The sequence below is a fragment of the Lissotriton vulgaris genome, chromosome 2_1, assembly GCF_964263255.1.
Source record: "Lissotriton vulgaris chromosome 2_1, aLisVul1.2, whole genome shotgun sequence".
In the NCBI taxonomy this organism is placed as follows: Eukaryota; Metazoa; Chordata; class Amphibia; order Caudata; family Salamandridae; genus Lissotriton; species Lissotriton vulgaris.
In genome coordinates, this window is record NC_141687.1 from 1,920,785,952 (window position 1) to 1,920,809,262 (window position 23,311).

Genomic DNA, 23,311 nt, shown 5'->3' on the forward strand with positions numbered 1-23,311 from the left:
TGGTTGTTGGGGAGCAACTGAAGTAAGTTGCAGTGACGATTTCTAACTTCAGACATTTTGGAAGTCCCAAATCTCTAGTGGGATAAAGTCATTGGGGGCTCCATGAGGCCGGATGCATTTGCCAGAGGTCCCACTGAACAGGATTAGCAATGGAGAAGAATGTAGCAGGAGCAACACTAAAGTGAGGCAGACTGGCAATACACCTTGGGTGGGTCAGCTGGCAGATAGGTCCCAGTCTTTTGTCAGTTCTCAGAGCACTTTTAGGTGAAACTTTTTCTAAATCCCAGGTTTTTGGAGAAGTACCATCAACACCACATTCAAGGTTCCAGGACCTGGGGGCACATCTTGAGGGGGTAACGCTCACTCAAGCAGAGGCCAGCAGCAAGGTGCAGCCCTCAGGAGCTTGTTCTGGTCCCCCTAGAGCACACACTGGAGTCCAGCCAGCTACTTAGAGTCACTTCATGGGTTCAAAGAGATAGTCCAGTTCTCCTACAAGCAGCGAGGCAGTGTGTGGTAGGACACCTTGTCCTACATCCACATCTGGTTCTGGAAAGTTATTCCCTCCCCCTATCAAGGCTCTCAAGTGACAAAAGACTAATGTCACACCCCTCTGAAGTGCAAGTGGGGCCGGGAACAGGTCTGCTTCCAGCCATCCTGGCAGGAAGGCCCATCCAGTCCACACCTAATCCCTTTTGTGCAGTGGTGGCTGGTGACATTTGAAAGTGGTGCGGTGTAAAGGTTCTGGGTAAGTGGCAGGTGGCGAATGAGCGTAGGGAGCAAGTCCGACTGCCATACAGAGGTTTTGGGGGGGTTCTCCACCTGGGAACTTTTTGAAAAAGGAGTCGGCAAATGGTGGACTTTCAAACGAATCTGAGAAAGCAAGGAGGATAATGATGCAGCTGTGAAAGTGTAGTTATGACATCAATAAAGAGGTTTGGTTTGATAAGGATGTCTGGTGTGATGACTACTGGGGTTGCATATTACAACAAATTCAGGAGCACGGAACAGATGTAAAATGAGAAGGAGTGGTTCGTAGGCACACAGATGCCGCTGAAAGGTAATTTATTACAAAAACCTCAATGGGAATCACTTTCTAGAAAATAAGTTATTACTGGTTCGTGTATTACTCAGGAGTAAAATGTGTGATATCATCTTCCTATGAATCCATGGGCACAATTTTGAAACAAGTGGCATTTCACCTGTTTCCCTTAAAATACCGACCGCATGACATAGACAAATTCTGACCCTGTAAACTGGGCCATTTCACCCTCAATCATTCTCCTTCCCAACAAGACATGCCGAGAGATTTGCACACAAATGGGCCACCAATTTAAATAAAATTCATCTGAGAGGCACCTGAATAGTAATATAAAGAGCTTTCTGCTGGCTCTGCCAAGAGGAAGAGAGTATGGAAACAGAAGTTTTCATCTCAACATAAGGTGCAGGAGGAGTGTTGCTGAAAATCTGCGCTGAGTAATGCTCGTCCTTTCTTTCAAAGACCCCCGCCCCCTTTACCTGCTACCGACATAATCACCTTTAACACAGCTATCAGTGACAAACAGAGAAAGACGGAGGTCACAAACAGGTCAACAGTGATACTTGCAGATATGTTGAGCAGTCTGGATTTGACCATGTGTTTTTTTGGCAGACAATAGTGTAATGGTTGGCGAATTTGGAACCTCACCCTCCCCCCGGACTGATACGGGAGAAATCACTATCCGATCACAACAGCCATCATTGTTCCTCACTTGGTAAACCGAGGCTCTCTTTTACCAGAGCTTTGAGGCTGGTGAACTAGACCTGTGTTATAGGACACTCAAGCGCTATGAAACCACTCATGCCAGCACTGTATAAAAGAAAAAAAGCATGCACCCAAAAAAATCTCAGGAGGAGGACTCACTACTGCAGTAGTCAATGAGTTGATGTTTGGATTTCGAGTCAAGAGAATACACGTGCTCCCTCCACTGTGACTGTGAGACTGAGAGGGGGGGAAGGAGGAAGGGCCGGCTCGATTTGCCCAGCAACGGCAGAATGACCCAATCCTGCATGGCTTAACAATAAGCCATTACAGTGATTGGGCATCGCATTGCTAAGTTGGACGCTGGGCTGGCCCTCCCACCCCCCATGCCAAGTCGATGCCTTCTCTGCTACTGCAGACTACACTGGCAACCGCCGCCGCACTGCAGCCAATCCTGGCACTGCTATCTTACAGAGAGAGGCTCTCTCTGTAAGAGAACAGTCCCAGGATTGGGCTGAGCAGGTAAACTCTCTGCTCATTTTTCAACCATTGGGGTCTGTGGTTTCCGGCAAACCCCCAGTCACCGTATGCTTGTTTTTCAAAGGGCACTGTGTGCATGTTGGGTTCCTGGCTGCAAAATGGCAGCCAGCCAAACCCAACATGCGCAGTGTGCTCATTGTGCTACCTACAGTGCACAGTCGCTGCACTCATATTGCTTTTGCAAGCAATTTGTAGTGTCAGTTAGTATCTATGCTTGTGCACGTGATGGTGACATTGCCGCGCGACGGAGCGCGCTGCTTTAAATTAATACAATTTCAACATTCAAAGTTGAAATTGTATTAATAATTTGCGGCAGCGGCCGCTAACACCGGTATTGAAATGCGGTAATAATTGGTAGTGGCAACGCCCTACCGCCCAAACGGACAAACCGCCACTGCTTTTGTGTCATTGTCTTGGAGGAATACACAAAGCCGAACTGCAGAGCCATTCACACTCCTGAGGCAGAAGGCACAAATGTTAAGGACAAGAAAATGGCAACTTTGTAAATGTTTAAACAGACTAAGACCAAATTCTATGAATGTCTTGGTCTACAACATTTAATTATGTTAGATACATTTCATAAAGACTAATTTTTCGAGTTCACAAAACCGATTTGGACTACACATCAAAATTATATAACATCAACACAGACTAACACGAAAAAAATCAAAAACAATTTCAAAACCAAATAACAATTAAATGTAAGTGTTAGCCAGTCAGAATCAATAACGTAACTCACATTTAATTTAATCACAATAATAATGCAACAAGCTGGGGTTACCAACCGTCGGGGACAAAACTTTGAGGACAACAAAGGGTTTGTACATTTGAGACATATTATTTCCCTTAGTTGTGAATCTTATTTATGAGAAAAACGAATCCCCCGGTGGTAAGGCGTGCTGACGCGTTTCAAATCCCACTTCATTTAAATGGAATCTCTTCATGGCTAAGACTGGAGAGGCTCTAAAAAATGAATCAAGAAAAGAAAGAAAAATGACTATCTTAGATCTGACCCTCTTGTCTAACTATTTTGTTAAGCTCTTAGAAAAGGGGGTCAGTACCTGCCAGTTGAATTTACTAGTACATACTCCTTAGTATTATGAGACTTGAGTCGCTCGTGTTGCTGACCATTGGTGGCCTGAAACATGAACAGATGTACAGAGTTAAAAACAAATATTTTCTGGAGGAACTGTTCAAAACAGCATAAGGAGGCTGTTTGACTTACTTATTAGATCATTTTGGTTGAACATCAAGCTGGAGATTTCCAGGAGGAATAGTACGAGACAGTTGTTTGTGTTACATACTGAGCAGATGACGCATGTATGTATTCCTGAAATGACAAGCGCGTGATGTTATTATTTAAAAGTTCCTGGCTTTGGAATTATTTAATTGTGTTTGTAACTTTGTGGCAGTGTTGCGAAAGTTCCAACTTACTTATAAGTACTTTTGTGCAGCCATTCGTATAATCTAAGCAGCTTCTACATGTCGCGCAGAGTTCTGTCTGCTCTGTGACGCTAGTCCTTTAATGAAGACCCATGGAACGTTCAAAATTGAAAGCCCGTTTCAATTTCCCTAAAAAAGACAACTGCATATTTTTATTTCAGGGTTCGTGCTCAGGGCCTTGTAAACTGTTCACAAAGCAACATTGTTGCAGGAGTTCGGACTTACTTTCTGAAAAAGTTTATGCAGCCGTTAATTACATCGTTGCAGCTTGGGCATGCAGCGCAGAGTTCTGTCTGATCAGCGTCCGCGTCTGGATGTCAGATGGCTTAATCTCTGGCATGGGGTTTCTGGTTTGTCAGAATGAGGCTCATTAGTCTCGAGCATTTTTCTAATGGATTCTGGGATTGGTAGTACATCCTGTTGAACGTATCCTATCTTCTTTTTATATGGGATAGGTTATGTTGTATTTCTTGGTGATTTTTTGGGGTCATGTTCTCGATATTTCAGACATTTCATTTATGCCTGATATGGCGCTATTAAACTTTAATATTAGGTAGGCTTCCTTTTGCAAAAATGTCGCTTTCACATCTCAACCTCTGGGCGTCTGTTTAACGATGTATAGTACTGTCCATCATATATTTTTCACTATGATTGGCTAGCAAAAAATGACTGACCATCGTCGCATTCTTCACCTTTGTTCAAATTTGGAAATGATGCTGAACAATTCATAGCCTCACCACTTGGTTGATTTTTCCAATATAGATTTTGCCACATGGGCAAGTAATTGCATAAACAACGTTTTTCGTTTTGCAGTTGGAGAAGGACCTGTGTACCCATTTAATGTTGCTGTGTTCAAATATTGATCCTTCCAAGGTTGAGTCGCAAGATACGCAATTCAATCAATCAATCATCGCATTTGTATAGCGCGCTACTCACCCGGAGGGGTCTCAAGGCGCTGGGGGGGTCCGCTACTGCTCGAAGAGCCAGGTCTTGAGTTGCTTCCTGATGAAAAGGTGGTCCTGGGTCCGTCGGAGGTGGATGGGGAGGGAGTTCCATGTCTTGGCTGCCAGGTAGGAGAAGGATCTTCCTCCGGTGGTGGCTCTGCGGATGCGTGGAACGGCGGCGAGGGCGAGGCTAGTGGATCGTAGCTGGCGTGTGGGAATGTAGAAGGACAGGCGGGTGTTGAGGTACCTGGGGCCCAGGTTGTGGAGAGCCTTGTGTGCGTGGGTGAGGAGTCTGAATGTGATCCTCTTGCTGACGGGGAGTCAGTGCAGGTCTCTCAGGTGTCCGGAGATGTGGCTGTGTCGGGGGATGTCCATGATGAGTCGTGCGGCGGCGTTCTGGATGCGTTGGAGTCTTTTCTGAAGTTTGGCTGTGGTTCCGGCGTAGAGGGTGTTTCCGTAGTCCAGTCGGCTGGTGACGAGTGCCTGGGTGACCGTCTTCCTGGTTTCGGTGGGGATCCACCGGAAGATCTTCCGGAGCATACACAGGGTGTTGAAGCACGACCACGAGACGGGGTTGACATGTCTGGTCATTGAGAGGGAGGAGTCCAGGATGAAGCCCAGGTTCAGTGCATGGTCTGTTTGCTTGGGAGCGGTGCCCAGGGCAGGGGGCCACCAGGAGTCATCCCAGGCAGAGGGTGATGATCCCAGGATGAGGACTTCCGTCTTGTCTGAGTTCAGTTTCAGGCGGCTGTTCTTCATCCTTTCGGCGACGCCTTTCATCCTTTCGTGTAGGCTGGTTCTGGCGGCGGTGGGGTCGTTGGTAAGGGAGAGGATCAGCTGGGTGTCGTCGGCATAGGAGATGATGTTGAGGTTGTGTTGGTGTGCGATGGCTGCGAGGGGCTCATGTAGACATTGAAGAGGGTGGGGCTGAGTGATGATCCTTGTGGTACGCCCCAGATGACTTTGGTGGCCTGGGATCTGAACGGGGGGAGGCAGACCCTCTGGGTTCTTCTGGTGAGGAATGAAGTGATCCATTCCAGTGCCTTCTCTTGGATTCTGAGGTTGTTGAGGCGCTGCACTAGGGTGCAGTGGCAGACCGTGTCGAACGCTGCTGAGAGGTCCAGGAGGATGAGGGCCGCTGTTTCTCTGTAGTCGAGCAGGGATCTGATGTCTTCTGTGGCTGCGATGAGGGCAGTTTCGGTGCTGTGGTTGGCTCAGAAGCCAGACTGCGAGTGGTCGAGGGATCCGGTTGTCTCGAGGAAGGCGGCAAGCTGACTGTTGATGGTCTTCTCGATGACCTTGGCAGGAAAAGGGAGGAGCGAGATGGGACGGTACTTCTTGAGGTCGGTGGGGTCCGCTGTTGGTTTCTTCAGGAGGGCGCTGAGCTCGGTGTGCTTCCAGCTCTCCGGGAAGGTGGCGGTGTTGAAGGAGGTGTTGATGATGTCCCGGAGTTGGGGTGCGATGATGGAGTCGGCTTTGTTGAAGACGTGGTGGGGGTAGGGGTCGGTTTGTGATCCGGAGTGGATGGTGTTCATCACGCGGGTGGTGTCTTCGGTGCTGACCGGAGTCCAGGTGCGAAGGGTGGTGGTGGCGGTGGTTGGCTAGGTGGTTGGGTGCGTGGTCTGTGCGCCGAAGCTGTTGTGTATGTCGGCGATCTTGCTGTGGAAGAACAAGGCGAGTGAGTCGCAGAGGTCTTGCGAGGGAGTGATGTTGTTGTTTCCGGCGCTGGGGTTGGAGAGCTCTTTGATGATGCTGAAGAGTTCCTTGCTGTTGTGGGCATTGTTGTCCAGTCGTTCCTTGAATGCTGTCTTCTTGGTGGTGCGGATCAGCTGGTGGTGTTTGCGGGTGGCGTGCTTGAGGGCAGTCATGTTGTCTGTGGTCTGGTTGTTGATCCAGGCTTTCCTGAGGGTGCAGCAGTTCTTCTTGGAGTTCTTGAGTTCGTCGGTGAACCACACTTGTGATGGCCTTCAATGGTTTAAGATTCCACTGAGATCGTAGGTCCTTCTTTTTACTCGCTGATGTACAGGCAGCCCTCACCAGTTGCTGTCCAATGCTTGTATCCTTCTTCATTTCAAATAGCGGCTGTTCAAAGGGACATTTAAGAATCTGTAGCAGGTGCCAGTTATTTAAAAATACTTGACAAAATGTGTTCGCGTGTGGCCCAAAAGTGTACACACAGCAATTTTTGAAATTGGTTTCTTAATTTTCTTAGAAAGAAGGCATTCTCTTGCTGTGAATCAAGCTCTGTGCATGTTTTGCTTTAGCATTTTCTTTGGGTAGCCTCTGATCCTCAGTTGGTCACATAGAGTCACTGCATGGACTTCAAAGTCTTCCTTGCATAAACAATTGCTACTGATCCTTAGTAGCTGCCCATACGACAAGTTATCCCGCAGGTTCCTAGGATGTGAGCTTTTGCAGTGAATGATCGTGTTCCTGTCTGTTGGTTTATGGTGTAGAGTGGTTCTTAGTTCATCATTTATGCGTCTTACCTCGATATCAAGAAATGTTAGAAATTCTTACTTTTGGTCACCGTAAATTTTATATCTGTATGTCTTGTGTTGAGCCGATCAAACAAACTGCATTAACATTAATTGAGGGACATCCCAAAGGCACCAGATGTCGTTGATATAACAATACCATTTTGTAAGATATTGCACAAAAGGGTTATCATTATAAATACATTTTTCTTCAAAACGGGCCATAAAGAGTACTGCCATCTCAGGAGCACAGGGGCATCTCATTGCTGTTCCCTTCGTTTTAATATAGAATTTTTCTTCAAACTTGAATTAATCTTTCTTTAGCGCCACCGACACGAGTTGCAGAATTAATTTAGTGGGGACTCGGTGTGGTCTTTCATGGGTTTCCACATATATCTCTAATGCTTCAAGCGCCTCGTCCTGGTGAATTTGTGTATACAACGGCACAATGTCGAATGAAACAACCCATTGGTTGATGGAATTAAATTAATGACCTTCAATCTTCAAATCCATGGCATCTCTCAAGTAGGAAGGGATTTGCTGAAGAAAGGGTTTTAAAAAGGTGTCCACATACTTGGAGATAGGTTTCAGCAATGAGTCGAACCCCGATATACTCGTCTTCCAGGTGGATCTAATAGTTGCTTGTGGATCTTTGGTAAAAAATACGTTAACGGTGTCCTTGGGAGTTTTTTGTTCAGAAACTCATGTTCCTTAGGTCCTAGTATTCCCATCTGCAACACTTGTGTGAGGATAGGTTTGATAGCTTCCTATATTTCCCGTGTAGGGTTATCTTTGACACATCTGTACCAAATATTGTTCTCTACTTGTTTGCGCCCTTCCTTAAGGTACATGTCCTTTGGCCACAGGACTAGTGCTCCCCCTTGTCAGCCGGCTTGATCACTATAGAATCGCCTTTCTTTAGATCTTGCAAGGCCTTACATTGTTGCACTGTTAAATTACTTGGCCTGAAAGACTGTTTATTCTCAAGTTGTTGAATTGTAGATAACACCACCTGTTCAAAAGCTGTTATTTGTTTTGGAATGGTGGGGGCAGGAGGAACAAACTTAGACTTAGTTGCCAGGCCAGAAACTTCTTTCGGAGTTATATTGTCCTTATTGTGGCAAAAAAGCGTTTAGTCTAATTTTATGAAGAAATCCACAACTTCAATTTTTAATCGAATCAGATCTGGTTTTCCCTTGGGGACAAATAGAGGCCTAATTAAAGGAACAAGATTTCATCCTTGGTTAATCGTTTATTGGATAAGTTCACAATAGGCGATGGGTTTATGATTTGTAAAATTGGAGACTGGTCCGCATTTCCCATGGCTGTGTTTTGAAGCACACCTTGTTACATACAGGCGCAAACAGCTGATCAGACAGAACTCTGCGCTGCACTCCCAAGCTGCATTGATGTAAGTAACGTCTTCAGGAGGTAATTCCAAGCTCCTGCAACAATGTTGCTTTGTGAACAGCTTAAAAAACCCTGAGCACGAACCCTGACATTAACATGCGCAGTTGTCTTTTTTAGGGAAATAGACACGCGCTTTCAATTTTGAACGTTCAATGTGTCTTCATTAAAGGACTAGCATCGCAAAGCAGACAGAGCTCTGTGCTACATGTAGAAGCTGCTTGGTTTACACAAATGGCTGCACAAAAGTACTTATAAGTAAGTCTGAATGTTCGCAACACTGTCTCAAAGTGACAATCACAATTAAATAATAACATCACACATTTGTCGTTTCAGGCATACGTACACACCTCATTTGCTCCATATGTGACAAGAACAACTGTCTCGTACTAATAGTCCTGGAAAACTCCAGATTGTTGTTCAACCAAAATTATCTAATAAATAAGTCAAACAGCCTTCTTATGCTATTTTGAACAGTTTCTCCAGAAAAGATTTGTTTTTAATTCTGTACATCCATTCATGTTTCAGTCCACCAATGGTCAGCAACACAAGTGACTCAAGTTTAATAAATCTATGGAGTATCTACTAGTAAATACAGCTAACCCCCTTTTCTAAGAGCTTAACGAAATAGTTAGACAAGAAGGGCAGATCTAGGATATGAATTTTACTTTCTTTTCTTTGTTGAATTTTTTAGAGCCTTTGCAGTGTTAGCCCTTAAGAGAATCCCTTTAAATAAAGTGAGATTTGAAATGCGTTTGCGCGCCTTACCACCGGGGGATTAGTTCTTCTCATAAATAAGATTTGCAATGAAGGGAAATATTGTGGGAATATTCTCAAGAATGTGTGATAACCATAGCAAAATTAGCTTAATGCAACTTTCAACATTGCAGTCTATAACGGGCAGTCTATAACAGGAAAATAACGCTGTGTTAACTAAGTATTCACAACATAGAGGCACCATCCGATAGGCCACCGACAACGTGTCAAATGTCTGCGATAAAGTAAACGTGAAGCACCAAAAATGCGAAACACTAACGCACAAAATGTTTGCGATAAGGCCAATCGCGACACAAAAAGCAGCAGAAAGCAGCCACAGACATGCAAATCCCACGCGTCTGGTGGAAAATGCACTATAAAAGCAACCAAGAACACACACCAAAAACAAATCAAAGTGCGTCGCAACATGGATTCACCCTGACCGAGTGCAGAGGTGAACGCAAACCCCACAAGCCCCACAGACCACCAACAAGGAACAACGGGCTCAGTGAAGGCCAAGTAGAAGAGGGAGAGGAAGACGGGGTGCAGTCTGCTGGAAAACCAGATCAGCGTCACAGAGGTGACAGAACACTACCATCAACTGACCCACAATTGGACTACCGTTAATGCAGTCGGAGTGTCTAGGGGGTGAATGGAGGAGGCCAAGAGTTATTGGCATGATGTGAAAGCCAAACCAAGCACAAACCTGCTGCCAACAGGAAGGTAGCAACGGTGACAGGAGGTGGGAGTCCTGGGCCACAAGAGGAGCTGGAGGAAATGGAGGCCACAGTCATCAGTATGGAGGTGGTGCAAGGAGGTGGGAGTACGGACACAGCTCTATATGACCTGACACAACATCAACAGGGTGAGTAACGACCAGGGACTGGGGGGACAGGGGGAGTTGGCACAATGGCACACATGCACACTGATGTGCAGCACACTGCACACCCACAATGACCCTGGATCATGTCCCTGATCCCCATGGCACACTGCGGCACACACATAGCAATCACAGCACTTCCCACGACAATGTGGTACAAAGTGCAACGCGGACACTGCAGAACAGAGGACACAACTGGCGCTGTACATGCACAGAAACAGGCCAACTACATCTAACCAAGCAGGGAACTGCAATGGGAATGTATGCATACAACCTCACATCCGTCATGTAGTGCAAATGTCCACTGTCCATCATCTAAATCCAGCACCTCCCAAACAGTCACAATGTACATTGCCATTCAGTTTGCATGTAAACAAGCACAATACGCCAACATACATGTCAACACAATGTCAACTTGCATCTCCCCTTCACATTGCACAGGGACACACAACACCTTCAGCAGAGCAGACAAGACAACTCATCAGTGATGCTGGAGAGGACGACCGCACCCTTGACACTGACACCCTACAACAGCTCGTGGACATCTTAGGCAATCCTCCTCCAGGAACAGGGCAGCCAAGCTACATAGAGGAGATCCCAGCCCCTGCACAGACCACACAGCAGGAAGCACCCGCCACCACAGCTGGCTCCCAACATGTCAGAGAGGCACACATCGCATTCCAATGGCAGGTGTCAGAACGCCAAAAGGAGGTGTCCGAACAGGTGCAGGTGGGATCAGAGCTCATGGTAGCAAAACAACATCACATATGGGGTGTCTAAGTCCCATCAGAGACCACCTACACCCCACAAAGTAGACCCACACTGTTCAGAGAAGCATTCTTATGCACATTTCCAGTACAGAACCACGCCCAGAGGCACGCAATTATCATTCACACACCCAAATTGGCTCTGTGTACAATGGCCCAGTCCACTCCTCCTATGTATTTAGTGGGTGACGACAAGGCTACATGTCCAAACTCTAACCCGCTGCCTGCGGTGACATTCCTGCATCCGCTGTACACAGCACAATGTAATGTCATATGGCCCAGGGCCCTCATGCATACAACATGACCACAGGGACAAACATAAATAGTATGTGGAACTGACTACGGGCACGTGCGCCCTGCCCCTTTATTGGCAGGGCCACATGTACAGTGATGCCAGTGTTGGATGTGTGTCGGGTGAGTGTAAGCCAGCCCGCACAGAGTGGTTGATGCTGGCAACAACTTGAACAGTAACCATCATTAAAAGAGAGACTGAAAACACTAGCATAATAGGGACAACTGCTGAGCAACATGGAGGTAGCCAGAGCAAGTACAGAGGTCACCCAATATGCTAACAAAGTTCTTCGTGAGTTGCAGTGCACTGAGGTTAGGACACTAGAGCTGAACCCGCTCATGTGTACAAATTGTCTAGGATTGTGTCCCTTCAGTATATACCTGATGCAGCTGCAGTGGGGTGTGTTACACCTGCATCCTCTTCATCATTTTCCCAGGTCTCCAACACCGCCTGAGGTGACTTTGCTGCGCAACTTCTCCACAGCACAGAGCCCAATCAGTAATGGTCTGTGGGTTGCAGTGCAGTGAGTCAGTGGCACCTGGGGTGCTGAGCAGGGTATCAGGCAGATGATGGCATCCGCAACAGATGAGAGCAACTCCATTAGTCTGCCAGTATCACAACTCTGGCAGATGGCGGTTGTAGTTGGTCCTGGCGATGGTGGCGTGTACCTCTTGCGACGTCCGGGCCATTAAGGACTCAATGTGATGTGCGAACCCTGGTGAACCACAGTTGAGGCACGAGGCAGCGGACAGAGCAGGGCCACAGACATATGGGTTTGATGACCCCAAGGCCACCGTCTCAGTGGCCCTCAGTGGCCCTCCAATATTCAATCAGAGTTAGTGGCCCAGGATGCACTGCAGCCAGCACAGGTACACCGCCAAGGGATGGTGACTTTCGGCCCACTGAGGTAGGGCCACGCGGACTGAGCGGGTCCTCAACTATGTTCATGGGGAATGTGATGCAGGGTTGCGGGGGACTGTGGAAGGTGTCCTCCAGGGCATGATGCAGAGGGCAGTAGCAGTCCCAGGAGCAGCAAATGAAGGAGTGAAATGCTACAGCCTCGTTTCCACCACAATTCGGTATCAGCTACATGAGGATGAAGACAAGCCTCTAGTCCGTAGACTCAGACACCACCAAAGTTCAACCAGAGAGTGTCCATGAATGCTTGGGAACAGACTTAGTGGCACCGGGGCTGAGAAGGGATGCAGTCTGCGGATGCCAGTATAATTATATGGACTTCGCCATTGCTAAATCAAGACTCAGTCCCAAATGTCTGCCTTACTCGACCGCAGTGTAGGCCGGAGGCATTGGTCAGCAGTGGTCCACACCCACATTTCATTGGCTCATGATCCACAGAGTTAATGACACCAGGGCAGTTGTTGGCAATGTTCGATCTCCTCTGTAATGATGATCTTTTTTCCTCCTGACTGCAGCGCGTCATCCTCTTACACCTTTCCTTGTGTGCAATGAGAGGTACTCTGCCATTGAAAAATCGAGGCTCAGTTTCAGTTGTGTGACCAATTCGACCTCAGTGTAGAAGGCATTTCCAGCAAGGGGCCACAGAAACGTATGATTGTGATGCTATACATAGACTTGGTGTCACCTTGTCAAAGGGAGTATAGTGATTTAAAGTCTGCATTGCCATGTGTACTCGGCCATTGCATGATCAAGACTCAGTTCCAAATATGTGACATACTCAAGCTTAGTGTGGCCTGGGAGCAGTAGTCTGCGTGGGCCCACAGACACGTGTGGTTGTAATGCTGTACACACACTTTGTCTGAGGTGGGATGTTGGTTGTCCCTTTGAGCCTGTAGTGGGCAATGTCCTTCTCTGGTGTTGGGTCCGTTAAGTTGGTGTGTTTTCAGGGGGTCTGGGGCAGGGGGTGGTGGGGGTACGGGCGGGTGGTCCTGGGTGTGGTGGCGGTGGGTGTTGTGGCCCTCATGGGTGTCCAGGCTGCATGATCAGTGTCTCCATGGCATCTGTTTGCCTTCAGGTGTAGCTCTTGGCTGGGCTCCCTTTCCCGGTGCAGGCTGTCGTCCGACTATACACCAGGTCGGAGCAGGTGTTAGTTTCCTGCTGCTAATACGCCTTATCGCCAGTTTTGGGATCATATCGCTGATCTGGCTGGTCGTTAGGAATTATGCAGTGTGGTGTTGTCACAGCTTTTTGCACGGGAACTTTGCATCTCATTAACGATAGTTGCCGCGGTCATCCAAGGCGATGTTTGTTGTGGCAGTTTTCACAGGGAAACTGGTGATATGGCTGTTAGCACCAGCTTGTGAATGGGGTGTTAGTTTGATCGCAACTTTGGCTGTGATAAAGCGCTGATAACTCAGCGATAGATTCTTGAGAATATGCCTTTGTGTCTCAAATGTACAAACCCTTTGTTGTCCTTAATGCTTTGTATCCGAGGGTTGGTAACCCCAGCATGTTGCACTAACATTGTGATGAAATGAAATGTGGGTTGCCTTGTTGATTCTGACTGGCTAACACCAGCATTTAATTGTGCTTTGTTTTTTTAATTGTTTTGTAGTGAAGACCGTGTTCTACCTACACACATTGCTATGTTAGCATAAGCGTATTAGAAGTTTAAACACCGTTTTGCCACTTTGCCGCTTTTGCACACAACACTACATATATCTGTTGATGTAAGTTAAACTGCTTGATTTTCTTCACATGAGAACGGTCTGCTAATGCTTTCCACATCCCTAGACTTACACGCGACCTCAGTCTGTACACTTTGTGCTGAAGTCTCCAAGGTCAAATAACAATGTATGCTGTTGATTCAGGTTGATCGGCCCACGCTCTAGACACAACATGCACACAGCTGCGAATAGCTGAAACTCTAGTGCCCTTAATATTACACTGCATGCATGTGTTGAGGCACTTGGAGAAAAAACCTTTCCGTCTACAGAGAGCTTGCTGATCCTGTGGTGTGATTCATCTCAGCTGATCTTGGAGGTATGGGGTTCCCCGTTTAAACCTAGAGACCTTCTATTATTATAAAACTAGCTCAGAGCCAGGGGAGGGTGGTTCACAAGGCGCTATAAGACCTGTTTCCATTATCATTATAACATGAATTCTCCCTTTGTGTTTAATGGAATTGTAACAATGCTGATTGTTTTATTTCTAATCATTTGCCTGCTTATGTTAGCCAAAATACTGCATCTTAGAGCACGTACTTAAAATAAACATTTTAAACTTAATCGTGTCTCTGATTACTCATGTTGTGGACTTGTATGAGAATATAAATGAAAGAGTGTTCTTGATTCCCACCATTCCTGAGAGTATTCTAAGTTGCTTGTTCTGGGTTGTCTAATCATTGGTAGCTTCGCGGTAGGATGGAGAACGAATATGACACTGATGCTAGTCGGATGGGGTTCTGGGTACTGAGATGAGTTTTTGGTATACCACAATTCACTGAGGTCCTGGTTTCCTGTGCATAGTTCTGTGCATGAGCAGAATGCCAGCAACAGTTTTTGATTTTTCTTTTTAATCTGTGATGATGTTATTTAATTTTGATGTGTAGTCCAAATCTCTTTCGTGAACTCCAAAATTTAGTCTTTATGAAATTTATGTAACATAATTGAATGATGTAGACCAAGACATTCATGAATTTGATCTGAGTCTGTTGAAATAATTATCAGCATTAGAAACAGTCAGCTAGATATTATGGGCTCCATTAGGATGTCGGGCGGATCGCCACCGCCATGGTGGCGGTGGCGATCTGCCCGACAGAAATGACCGCCCGCCACCCTTTCCCCCCGCCACATTACAATGGCGGGGGGACCGCAATGGAGGAAAACACTGCCCGCCACTTTTCCGCCCCGGTCGCATTGTGGCCGGGGCGGAAAATGAGTAATATGGTGGCGGGGTCAATGAGACACCGCCAGCCATATTACAATGGTAAGTGTGCAATGCCTTTCCGCGGCGGCAATGCCGCCATGGAAAGGCAGGCGGTGTTCACTCTGGGGGCCCCCTGTGGGGCCCCGGAGTGAAGGCCAAAGGGGGGTGGCACACGGGGGGTACCTGTGGTACCCCCCTGCATTTGCATAATCAAAGCGGCAGGCACTGCGCAGTGCCTGCCGCTTTGATTACGTAAATGCTGCTAAGCATTTTTAGTATTGTGGCGGGCGGAGCAGAGAGCTCCGCCCGCCACAATACTATAAATACAGGATGTGCCCGCCACTGTGGCAGGAACATCCTAACGGTACGTGCGGGACCCCCGCCCTTAGGGCGGGCGGTCCCGATTTCCGATTGGATGGCGGGCGGGCAGAGGCTCTGTGTACAATGGCCCAGTCCACTCCTCCTATGTATTTAGTGGGTGACGACAAGGCTACATGTCCAAACTCTAACCCGCTGCCTGCGGTGACATTCCTGCATCCGCTGTACACAGCACAATGTAATGTCATATGGCCCAGGGCCCTCATGCATACAACATGACCAGAGGGACAAACATAAATAGTATGTGGAACTGACTACGGGCACGTGCGCCCTGCCCCTTTATTGGCAGGGCCACATGTACAGTGATGCCAGTGCTGGATGTGTGTCGGGTGAGTGTAAGCCAGCCCACACAGAGTGGTTGATGCTGGCAACAACTTGAACAGTAACCATCATTAAAACAGAGACTGAAAACACTAGCATAATAGGGACAACTGCTGAGCAACATGGAGGTAGCCAGAGCAAGTACAGAGGTCACCCAATATGCTAACAAAATTCTTCGTGAGTTGCAGTGCACTGAGGTTAGGACACTAGAGCTGAACCCGCTCATGTGTACAAATTGTCTAGGATTGTGTCCCTTCAGTATATACCTGATGCAGCTGCAGTGGGGTGTGTTACACCTGCATCCTCTTCATCATTTTCCCAGGTCTCCAACACCGCCTGAGGTGACTTTGCTGCGCAACTTCTCCACAGCACAGAGCCCAATCAGTAATGGTCTGTGGGTTGCAGTGCAGTGAGTCAGTGGCACCTGGGGTGCTGAGCAGGGTATCAGGCAGATGATGGCATCCGCAACAGATGAGAGCAACTCCATTAGTCTGCCAGTATCACAACTCTGGCAGATGGCGGTTGTAGTTGGTCCTGGCGATGGTGGCGTGTACCTCTTGCGACGTCCGGGCCATTAAGGACTCAATGTGATGTGCGAACCCTGGTGAACCACAGTTGAGGCACGAGGCAGCGGACAGAGCAGGGCCACAGACATATGGGTTTGATGACCCCAAGGCCACCGTCTCAGTGGCCCTCAGTGGCCCTCCAATATTCAATCAGAGTTAGTGGCCCAGGATGCACTGCAGCCAGCACAGGTACACCGCCAAGGGATGGTGACTTTCGGCCCACTGAGGTAGGGCCACGCGGACTGAGCGGTCCTCAACGATGTTCATGGGGAATGTGATGCAGGGTTGCGGGGGACTGTGGAAGGTGTCCTCCAGGGCATGATGCAGAGGGCAGTAGCAGTCCCAGGAGCAGCAAATGAAGGAGTGAAATGCTACAGCCTCGTTTCCACCACAATTCGGTATCAGCTACATGAGGATGAAGACAAACCTCTAGTCCGTAGACTCAGACACCACCAAAGTTCAACCAGAGAGTGTCCATGAATGCTTGGGAACAGACTTAGTGGCACCGGGGCTGAGAAGGGATGCAGTCTGCGGATGCCAGTATAATTATATGGACTTCGCCATTGCTAAATCAAGACTCAGTCCCAAATGTCTGCCTTACTCGACCGCAGTGTAGGCCGGAGGCATTGGTCAGCAGTGGTCCACACCCACATTTCATTGGCTCATGATCCACAGAGTTAATGACACCAGGGCAGTTGTTGGCAATGTTCGATCTCCTCTGTAATGATGATCTTTTTTCCTCCTGACTGCAACGAGTCATCCTCTTACACCTTTCCTTGTGTGCAATGAGAGGTACTCTGCCATTGAAAAATCGAGGCTCAGTTTCAGTTGTGTGACCAATTCGACCTCAGTGTAGAAGGCATTTCCAGCAAGGGGCCACAGAAACGTATGATTGTGATGCTATACATAGACTTGGTGTCACCTTGTCAAAGGGAGTATAGTGATTTAAAGTCTGCATTGCCATGTGTACTCGGCCATTGCATGATCAAGACTCAGTTCCAAATGTGTGACATACTCAAGCTTAGTGTGGCCTGGGAGCAGTAGTCTGCGTGGGCCCACAGACACGTGTGGTTGTAATGCTGTACACACACTTTGTCTGAGGTGGGATGTTGGTTGTCCCTTTGAGCCTGTAGTGGGCAATGTCCTTCTCTGGTGTTGGGCCCGTTAAGTTGGTGCGTTTTCAGGGGGTCGCTGTCTTTGCCTGAGCTGCCTCACTGTTGGTCTGGGGCAGGGGGTGGTGGGGTACGGGCGGGTGGTCCTGGTTGTGGTGGCAGTGGGTGTTGTGGCCCTCATGGGTGTCCAGGCTGCATGATCAGTGTCTCCATGGCATCTGTTTGCCTTCAGGTGTAGCTCTTGGCTGGGCTCCCTTTCCCGGTGCAGGCTGTCGTCCGACTATACACCAGGTCGGAGCAGGTGTTAGTTTCCTGCTGCTAATACGCCTTATCGCCAGTTTTGGGATCATATCGCTGATCTGGCTGGTCGTTAAGAATTATGCAGTGTGGTGTTGTCACAGCTTTTTGCACGGGAACTTTGCATCTCATTAACGATAGTTGCCGCGGTCATCCAAGGCGATGTTTGTTGTGGCAGTTTTCACAGGGAAACTGGTGATATGGGCTGTTAGCACCAGCTTGTGAATGGGGTGTTAGTTTGATCGCAACTTTGGCTGTGATAAAGCGCTGATAACTCAGCGATAGATTCTTGAGAATATGCCTTTGTGTCTCAAATGTACAAACCCTTTGTTGTCCTTAATGCTTTGTATCCGAGGGTTGGTAACCCCAGCATGTTGCACTAACATTGTGATGAAATGAAATGTGGGTTACCTTGTTGATTCTGACTGGCTAACACCAGCATTTAATTGTGCTTTGTTTTTTTAATTGTTTTGTAGTGAAGACCGTGTTCTACCTACACACATTGTTATGTTAGCATAAGCGTATTAGAAGTTTAAACACCGTTTTGCCACTTTGCCGCTTTTGCACACAACACTACATATATCTGTTGATGTAAGTTAAACTGCTTGATTTTCTTCACATGAGAATGGTCTGCTAATGCTTTCCACATCCCTAGACTTACACGCGACCTCAGTCTGTACACTTTGTGCTGAAGTCTCCAAGGTCAAATAACAATGTATGCTGTTGATACAGGTTGATCGGCCCACGCTCTAGACACAACATGCACACAGCTGCGAATAGCTGAAACTCTAGTGCCCTTAATATTACACTGCATGCATGTGTTGAGGCACTTGGAGAAAAACCTTTCCATCTACAGAGAGCTTGCTGATCCTGTGGTGTGATTCATCTCAGCTGATCTTGGAGGTATGGGGTTCCCCGTTTAAACCTAGAGACCTTCTATTATTATAAAACTAGCTCCGAGCCAGAGGAGGGTGGTTCACAAGGCGCTATAAGACCTGTTTCCATTATCATTATAACATGAATTCTCCCTTTGTGTTTAATGGAATTGTAACAATGCTGATTGTTTTATTTCTAATCATTTGCCTGCTTATGTTAGCCAAAATACTGCATCTTAGAGCACGTACTTAAAATAAACATTTTAAACTTAATCGTGTCTCTGATTACTCATGTTGTGGACTTGTATGAGAATATAAATGAAAGAGTGTTCTTGATTCCCACCATTCCTGAGAGTATTCTAAGTTGCTTGTTCTGGGTTGTCTAATCATTGGTAGCTTCGCGGTAGGATGGAGAACGAATGTGACACTGATGCTAGTCGGATGGGGTTCTGGGTACTGAGATGAGTTTTTGGTATACCACAATTCACTGAGGTCCTGGTTTCCTGTGCATAGTTCTGTGCATGAGCAGAATGCCAGCAACAGTTTTTGATTTTTCTTTTTAATCTGTGATGATGTTATTTAATTTTGATGTGTAGTCCAAATCTCTTTCGTGAACTCCAAAATTTAGTCTTTATGAAATTTATGTAACATAATTAAATGATGTAGACCAAGACATTCATGAATTTGATCTGAGTCTGTTGAAATAATTATCAGCATTAGAAACAGTCAGCTAGATATTATGGGCTCCATTAGGATGTCGGGCGGATCGCCACCGCCATGGTGGCGGTGGCGATCTGCCCGACAGAAATGACCGCCCGCCACCCTTTCCCCCCGCCACATTACAATGGCGGGGGGACCGCAACGGAGGAAAACACTGCCCGCCACTTTTCCGCCCCGGTCGCATTGTGGCCGGGGCGGAAAATGAGTAATATAGTGGCGGGGTCAATGAGACACCGCCAGCCATATTACAATGGTAAGTGTGCAATGCCTTTCCGCGGCGGCAATGCCGCCATGGAAAGGCAGGCGGTGTTCACTCTGGGGGCCCCCTGTGGGGCCCCGGAGTGAAGGCCAAAGGGGGGTGGCACACGGGGGGTACCTGTGGTACCCCCCTGCATCTGCATAATCAAAGCGGCAGACACTGCGCAGTGCCTGCCGCTTTGATTACGTAAATGCTGCTAAGCATTTTTAGTATTGTGGCGGGCGGAGCAGAGAGCTCCGCCCGCCACAATACTATAAATACAGGATGTGCCCGCCACTGTGGCAGGCACATCCTAACAGTACGTGCGGGACCCCCGCCCTTAGGGCGGGCGGTCCCGATTTCCGATTGGATGGCGGGCGGGCAGAGCCCGCCCGCCATCCTAATGGGGCTGTATGTGTTTACAGTATTTACCGGTCCAACCCCTCTTTATAGCCATTTAACTTTGTAAGAGTAGCATTTTTATAAATTGAGTCTTAAAATCCAACCTTACCATTAAAGAGGTTTTCAAATTGCAATTTATTGGATCCGGATAGCTTATCAACCAAATGTTAGCATTTATTAAATGTAAAAAAGGTAACACCGTTTTCGCCTACAGGAGAGACAGGACTTACAGTAGAGAAAAATGAATTTTTTCACTACAAGGACTTGTAAACCTTAAACGCATGTGTCCTACTCTTAAATTACATTGCACCCTGCCCTATATGCCTTTAGTACCAACTTTAAGTATGACTTATATGTATGAAAAAGGAAGATTTAGGCTTGTCAAAAGGGTTATTTTGCCAGGCAGGTCAAAAAAGGCAGATTAAAACTGCACTACAGAATGCAGCAGCAGGTCTGAGACAAGTTCTATATTTTTTTAATTCTTCATTTTGATTATCACAGTACAAAGTACAAAGTAAATATTACAGGCACAGCAGAACAATGCTGTGAGGTATTGCAATATACAACAGTAGGAACATCAATTAAGTTCCAAGGGCACTATTGGTCAGATCTGAATAAGAGTAACAAACAGATAGGTAATGGGGCAGGGAATGGGGCCTGGACGAAAACTGTGAACGGGGGAGGGATGGCGGTGCGGGGGAGGTGTGGTCTCTTCGGGGCATGCCAATATATAAAGAGAAATGAAGCCAGATGCATACTACTGGCTGTGTGTCGTTCCCCTGTGGGTAGATTAATGGACAGAGATCCCAAGACCTAAAGTGTACAGTTAGATGAGGAGGCAGTCCCTAGTGAGGGTCAAAGGAGATACCTCTGTCCAAGGCATTGTTATCAGTTAGGAACAGAGCCCAACCCTGCAGATAAGTATCCAGTTTCTCATCCAGAATGTAAATGAGCTTCTCACAGGAAGCAGTTTTGAACATTTCGGTTAACCACTCCGTAATGCTCAGTGCCGTCTGCCACACATCCACAGGTGCAGTGATTGGGGTTATAAGTATTTATTCCTTATCATAAAGTTATGCAGAGCCGACATCACTCTGCTGTATCAGCCTCAAGGGAGGCGATAGGTAACAATGGGGGAGGGGGCTAAGATCCACAGTGACATGCCCAAACTCCTGAAGAGGCAATGGCAGAGTTGGAGATATCTCCATTGAGGCAGAATTCCTTCCTCAGGGCCACAAAGGATTTGAGGGATCCATTATCAATAATATGGGAAAGAGTATTGACGCCCAACTGGCACAAAGTAGGCCAGTCAGGTATAGTTCCTCAAATCCATATTCTAACATTCTGAACAAATAGGGCCCCCCCTGTGAAGATGGGGGGTCAATCGCGAGTAGGGACATTTCCAGGTCTGTGGTTCTAGACTGTCCGTTGTCATGCTTATCAGACCCTTATTGATACAGACACCCAAATAATTGATTCAGGAAGGCATCCGGTGAAATTGGTAGCCCTGAATGGCAGGGTAGAAAGAGGCAAGGATTCTCTCTTGTCCCAGCTAATCTGGTATCCTGCATTTGGTGAAAACATGTCATTGAGGCTCAGGAGAGGCCAGTAGGTGTCTAGGGAGGTCTTTAAGGTTCAATAGAATGTCATCTGCAACAGTGGAGGGGCCTCACAGTAAGTGTGCCCACTACATCGGTCGATTGACGAATGGCCATGGCCAATGTTTCTAAGGCCAGAAAGAAAAGGAGTGCTGAGAGCAGGCACCCCTACTAAATCCTGCGTCAGATTGGGAAGAGGGCCGATAAGAAGACCTAGGAGTTTGCCTGGGCCAAGGGTGTATTTCATAACTAACAAACTTGAGCTATGAAATTGTCTCCAAGACCAAACTTACAAAGGGCCACTAAAAGGTATCCCCACTCCATGAGGTTGAATGCCTTTTCAGTGTTTAGACACAGAGCTAGTGCCTTATATGGAAAGTACTTGGCCAGCCAAAGGACATGAGCAATAGTTCAAAGATAGTTGTGCAAAGCTTAGCCATGAACAAAACTGACCTGTGTGGGTGGATGAGTGTAGGGATCACTTTGCTAAACTGGGCTTGCCAACACACTGGGCAGCATCTTGACATGCCTGTTCAGAAGAGGTATGGGTCGGTAACTGTCTCAGGATCACTGGCTTGGGGAGCACTGTTATGAGGGCTTTGTTGGCAATCGGCCCTAAGCTGCCCATTCATTCTGCCTCCTTTTAGGCTGCAGACAGAGATTTTCACCTGTCTGATGATGTCCATTTCTAAAAGTCCTCAGAGTAACCATTTTCCATTAGAAGCTCTGCTGCAGAGTGTGGCGGAGATGGCCTGTGAGATCTCTCTGGTGATTGCTCTTGAAAGTAGCACCTAATCATCATCATTCAGTTGGGGGAGGTGGACCAAACCAAGGAAGCTAAGGATTCTGCCTTATAAGTGACAGGTTCCGGGGTGTAGAGGTCTCTGTAGTACTCCACAAAAGTATTTGCTATTTCTTGGGGATAGGTGATGAGACAGCCTTGGTCTTTAATAGACAGAATGGTGGAAGCTGCCTCCCATTGTCGGAGCTGGGTCACTAGTAGCCTATCAGCCTTTCCACCCTGTTCATAGTGACGGTGCCTAAGCTTACGAAGCAGATGTTCAGCCTTGGAGGTGAAAATTGCGTTAAGGTTCATTTTTCACCTTCTCCAGGTGGCAGCAGATGGGATCTGTGGGATGGGAGGAGTAGGACTGAGTCAGGTACTGAATTGTCACTTCTGGTAAGTCTGCTTACAAATTAACCCTTTCAGGACAACTAGAGGATTACCCAGCTGTGCAAGTCTCATCTACCATTTTTGTCTACACACGATTTCTGTCCCTGAGACTTAGCACGCCTTTGTTTAAAATATGAATTACGATTCCATTACCAGCATGACAGACCTCAAAGCGGATACGTTCGCCTTTACAACAGATGACGCCAGAAAAATCTATGACATGATTCAGGAGGACATAACTCCAACCACAAACCCACACAGCGCCGAAAGTAATATAAAACAACTTCTCTACTTGTTAAAGAAAGAATCTAATCAGAAGTTACATGCTGGCACTCTCGTCCGGTACCACCGGGCCCAACGGATTCCCAGAGGCCTTAGGGTCCCTTTAAAATCACTTTTATGTAAGAATAACACAAGGTTTGTTGAGCGTTGGTACGCCATACTCAACAAATGCTCGTTAGATATAATCCTTCTTATAATAGAAGAACTTTCCATGACTCTAGAAGATCTGGCCACAGAAATCAAGAATACACGTACAGA